The following is a 6,267-nucleotide window of genomic DNA, read 5'->3' as shown; positions in this document are numbered from 1 at the left end:
ACCTGTTATAACCCGGGTATGGCTTTATAGAAAAAAAAATTATGAAAACGGTTGACCATGAAGGCCATCCCTGCAACTTCACGCCAATTCTATACCTAAACGCTTGAAATTGCACTTATGAAGTTTTAAAGCTCTTCGAGCTCATAAATACGATTTGTGTATTATTTTAGCTCTCCAAGCTCAAAAAATAGCTTTTGTATGCTTTTGAGCTCTTCGAGCTCAAAAGTTTAATAGAAATTTGATAAAACACTATTTTTTTGATTTTCAAATAACAATAACTTTCGAATGAATGAACCGATTTTAAAGCGGTTGGTGGCATTCAACGCAGTTTTTTAAGCTTCATAGAAAATTATCAAGTTTATATTGATAGAGCAGAAAACTTTAGAGTAATTCCAAAAAAACACTTTTTTCGGGTTTCTTTCGTCAACGATAACTCACGAATGAATCAATCGATTTTGATCGAGATGGTGGCGATCGACGTAGTTTTTTGATGTAAATAGCTGATTAGTTTTTGAAATTGATCGGTAGAGCCGTTTAAAAGTTATTCCAAAAAAACCACTTTTGAAAAGATTTTTTTTTGTAGTTTTTTTACGATTTCTCAAAATCTACCGGTCCGAATCGATCCAAAGTATATACAAAATCTAAGTTTGGTCAAGCCCTTTCGAATAGCACCAATCACAATCAAATCAGTCAAGCCGTTCAAAAGTTATAAGAGGTTTACATACATCCACACACACACACACACACACACACACACACACACACACACACACACACACACACACACACACACACACACACTCGGGGCAGAAGAGATACTGCTACCGGGCGCGTCTCCCTGAGCGGATGGGAGAACGCTCGCGGTCCTTGTATGACACTTAATCTCTTAGTTGATGAGGTACAGCGGGTAGGAGCCAAGCAAAATAACCAAACAAAATAAGCTCCCGTGGACAAAACTCCCCTTTAATGGGTTGGTCACACTAACTGACCTAGCAAGACGATTGGTTCCTGCTGTAACTCACTGGGAGTGACCTGTGCAAATTTAGCACCTCATCCAAGGATTCGCGAAGTAAAAATGACCTTAATCGATAGGTCTACGTTAGGTCCGGATAGGTCCACCAAAATTTTCGTTAGGTCCCTCATAGTTTTTTTACAAAAAATTTTTTTAATTTTTACTAAAAAAAAAAAAAAATAGCACCTCATTCTATGAAAAGCTGGCTAATTTTATCAAAATCGCATTCTTTATCGTTAGGTCTGTATTGGTCTATGTTTTTTTTTTATATTAATGATTTTATTGTCGTTATTAATAATTATAAATTAATTAAAATCCGCGCATGCGCACAATGCATCTAATGCGACGGGAAATTCAAAGTATAACCGTTTTGATTTTTAGACTTTTAATAATTCAATAATTACTCAACTAACATCTGTATTTGCTGATAATATTAATTAATGATTAACAATAAAATATACAAATAGTTTTTTCTCGATTTATTTGAGAAGCATTGAACTTTTCTTATGATATTTGCTTTCAATGAATTACTTACTTCTTACTCATTCAGTTTCTATGCAAGATATTAATTGATTCTACTTATTTATTTTTAATTAATTAAAATTAATTATTATGATTTGAAATGGTGATTAACATAATGTAAAGCAGATGCACGTGCGCCTTAATAAGCTCCTTACGCATGCGCTCATGGAACGAAATATATACATATGCATAAATACAAGTTTCGATGGCGATTCCGTGTTTGTTTTACTCCAAATAAAAACTACTTTTTTCAAGAATTATTTCATAACAATTGATTTTATTATTGTCTTTGAGTAATTGATCCTGAAAGTATGTACAAATAAAACATTAGCTAGGTTTAGAACTATTGTACGAAATAAGTCTCAACCAGAGTCTTAAGAATAAAGAGTGATTAGATGCATATGATGAAGTTAAAAAAAATAGAGAAGCCCATGGTGTTAAAATGAAGATAATTTAAAAATATTTGTACTTGAATACTAATGACTATATTTAATTTTTAATGATTTAGGATTAAACAAACTTCTATTTGGACTTTTGTAAAAGATTAAATGAAATAAAATGTAATTACAAAACTTTTTCATTAAAAAAACGAAATATATAATGAATTTTTCCCAATATTTATCAGTTGTCTTGATTATCCTCTACAAGTTTTGTTTTTTTATTTTGGTGATTTGTTCCTTCGGAATTCTTGTTTTTTTAGACCATTCATGTTTCTTGTTCGTATTTTATCAAGTTTTAGAACTCCAAGATGAATCCACAGATTCGGTAGAATCTGGCGCCAAGTTCCGTTCAAATCCGTTGTAAACGAAGCGCCAGACTACCGACTGTGTTTACTGTAAGCAGAACGGTATTTTGAGGTTGCAAAATTTTATTTAATTCTACGGTACTTCTTGTTTCTAAATTTTATATTATAACAGTAATTCATGCTTTATTTTACTGATATTAATTAATTATATTCAATTATAATAATTAATCTACTTGAAATTATTAAATTTTATCAGCACAAACTATAGCAAGCTCAAAAATTTCGATCCTGACTTTTTTTCTATGTAAAAAGTGACATGCCACAGACTAAATAATTCGAGAATGCATGGTAATCTTCCAATAGATAGGAAACTACAGTTAAAAAAATACATTTCACAGCTTGCATCTACATTCGCCAGGGTGCGCTGAAATTGTTTTTACATAAACTGTAGCTTCAAGAGGATAGTTTGCTATAAAAAATGCAGCCAACGCGAGATTTAAGTTGGTACCAATTGTAAATTTTTATTATAATTACAAAAAATACTAAAATCCGAACAAAACAGTTTCATTGTAAAACAAAATCGCGCAACATCCACGTTCATAAGACTATTAAGAAAAAAAAATTTCTTATTTCTTTACAAAAAAATATAAAATAAAAAAATTCAAGTAATAGATTTGATTGTATTTGATTTTCGGAAATTAAAAATTTTATTGTAAATTTGAAAATTAAAAAAAAAATTTTGGAACGTACTTGGTGTGCGTCATTGTGTATTTCAATTTTTTTAAAGTCCTAGTAAATAGATTTTACGAATTTCATTAAAAGTAAAATATTTTGCAACCACGCACACTAAATACGTTCCAAAATTTTTTTCTTAATTTTCAAATTTACAATAAAATTTTTGTAAAGAAATAAGAAATTTTTTTTTCTTAATAGTCTTATGAACGTGGACTTGGCGCGATTTTTTTTTACAGTGAAACTGTTTTTGTTCGGATTCTACCATACTTCGTACAGAAAGTGTCAGAGTTGATATTTTCTTCGTTTTGGGTTTGATTTCTTTAGGCCTTCCACGCGTTCGCTTTTACAAGTCATCAGACGTTAATTTTGTTCTTCTAACTATTAAATCCATGATCGGTCTAATTTCCACCAATTCGAATTTGGGAACTTTACTGCGAGATTTCTTCAATGAAACTCTAAAAAATTGTAAAAAAAATCAACAGATTAATTATTTTCAAAAATAAACCAACAGCAATCAATAACAATAAACTCACTTTATGATGTTTTAAATAAATTTTGCCATCTACAGCTGTAAAGCTGAGTACCTGTTCTAATCTTGAAAGCCTAACATCATTAATGGCTTTTCGTTGAAACATATCAATTAAAATATTTTTAATACTATAAGACAGACTCTCAGAGGAGAGCCAGTCAATGAAATCCGTCAATTCCTCGGTAAATTCTAGAAATTAGCAAAGGAAGTCCAAGAAGGAAGAGATGCATCACAAAATGAGGCAGTTAAGTCCCTCAAGGGAAGAACTTCAAGCAGCTGATGAACATAAGAATAGCAGCACAAAGCATAAGATATATTTTTATATGTGATAAATACAGCAGTGTAAACAATGTAGTACTTATATATACATATATATTTATTCCAGGAGAATGTATGAAAAAATGTAAAAGGTAGTCTTCACTACTATACATGAATAAATCTATCTATCTATCTATTTTTAATACTACTGTACAAATCATTATTTTCAAATAAATCTCCGTTAAACACAAGCATCGGTTTAAATTGAGCTATTATTTTATCCGTTTTAAATTCATTTAAGTCTTTGTAATTTTCAATTAAATCTAAAAGTGCATACGTTCTATCCATTATAAGATTATGAGGGCGTTTTTGTTATTCGAAACAAACATAAACTGATAAGCATTATACTTTTACAAAACTGTTCAATTGGAGTTATACATTCGAAAGAAAGTACATCGTGCTTTTCTGCAGAACTAAACCAACCGGTGCTTTCAGCTTATACTAAAAAAATACCAGTAAGTATGCCCTTAATTATATTTTTAACTCACCGTATGAAAATTATATTCAAAAAACTTTTTTAACATGGGATTCTGGTAATCTAAATAAACTTAAGATTATTTCAAAGTATGCTCCTCATGATTGTGTTATTATATATTGATGCCCACCTTTTTTTTCTCAATTTAAAAAAAAATTTTAACATGTCATATATACAATACAAATGATCGTATTTTTGATTTTAAAAAGGCATTTTTTCAATTGTTAGCTTTTTTTATAAATAATAACAAAAATAAAATTTTTTATTTTTTTACCTCGTCATATAAACTTGAATAATTATTTGATCAACAAAAACCAACGTGTCATACTTTATTTTTTTATTATCTAAATGTGATCAGTTTTATTTTTTTTTATTCGTAATTAGTTTGTTTATATGACAAGTTAATTATAAAAATAATAAATACTTATATTATTATTAGAAAATTAATTAATTTATTTAGTTTTCGTATTTTTCTAATGATTGAAGATTTAAATCGACTGTGTTTCGCGCGCGTTAACCTAAATAGCCAATCAATGAGTAAGGAATTCAAATAAAACCAATAAAAAATAGAAAATTATAGTTTTCAAAATTTGATACTTTATTAACTTAATTTTAAAATTGGTAACATTTTTTTTTAATACAAATTTGTATCAGCTTACTTACTTTTGGCTAATAACTCACTTCTTCCAAGCATGAAATATAAATTAAAATGATTTGATCAGTGTTACTATCTGTATCTAATTAAAAAAATTAGGAAAACGGTTGACCCTAAAGGCCATCCCTGCAACTTCCCGCTAATTCCATACTTAAGCGCTAATAATCAACGAATATAAACTTTATATGAAAAAAATTTTGACTGATTTAATATATAAAAAATACTTACACTACTCTTGGCGTTATTGACATATTTATTATTTTTTTATTTAATCTTAATTATTTTATTTATTGGTTACAAATAAGCAAAAACACGTGGTCATTAACTTTAAACTACTTACATATGTAATGATGTTATATAAGATCATTACTGTTCATTAAGCAGTAACAGAGTCTACAAGCTGTAGTATAAAAGGTTTCAACATTGTAAACTCAAATAATTATTTTTACTACTGATATGTCGGCAAAACATGTCAGTTGACGTTTTAGGCGAAATAAGAAAAAAATAAAAATAACGTAAATATTATTTAAATATATTATCAGTAAACAATATAAAATATATCAAAATTGCATGTGGATACTCAAATCGAAGCTCTTTATGAGTGTATTATATCAGGATGGGTTTATATTTTAAAAAATGTAAATAAATAAAAAATTACCTTGTATCTTGCAAACTATGGACATTTTTAAAGGTATAAGCTCATTTAAATGCTATTAATTAATCATTTTGAAAGCAGTTCATGAATTAATATATTTTTCTAATGAATTATTAAAAGTTGAAAAATCAAAACGGGTATACATTAAATTGTGCGCCGTATTAGATGCGATGTGCGCATGCGCAGATTTTGGTAATTTATAATTATTAATAACGACAATAAAATCATTAATATAAAAAAAACATAGACCAATACAGACCTAACGATAAAGAATACGATTTTGATCAAATTAGCCAGCTTTTCATAGAATGAGGTGCTATTTTTTTTTTTTTTAGTAAAAATTAAAAAAATTTTTTGTAAAAAAACTATGAGGGACCTAACGAAAATTTTGGTGGACCTATCCGGACCTAACGTAGACCTATCGATTAAGGTCATTTTTACTTCACGAATCCTTGGATGAGGTGCTAAATTTGCACAGATCTGGGAGTGGCCAGAACCTGTATTGTAGTTTCCGACGATGCAGGCCACGGCTGATGTGAGCTTGCTCTGCCGAGGTGAAAGTTGTAGCAGTGGATCAGGAGCCAGCCACTTCGGGCCTTGATCAGAAAGTACGCAGTGAGT

This window comes from Cotesia glomerata, linkage group LG6, assembly GCF_020080835.1.
Source record: "Cotesia glomerata isolate CgM1 linkage group LG6, MPM_Cglom_v2.3, whole genome shotgun sequence".
In the NCBI taxonomy this organism is placed as follows: Eukaryota; Metazoa; Arthropoda; class Insecta; order Hymenoptera; family Braconidae; genus Cotesia; species Cotesia glomerata.
The sequence above is the reverse complement of the archived record's forward strand: the minus strand, read 5'-3'. Positions refer to the sequence as shown.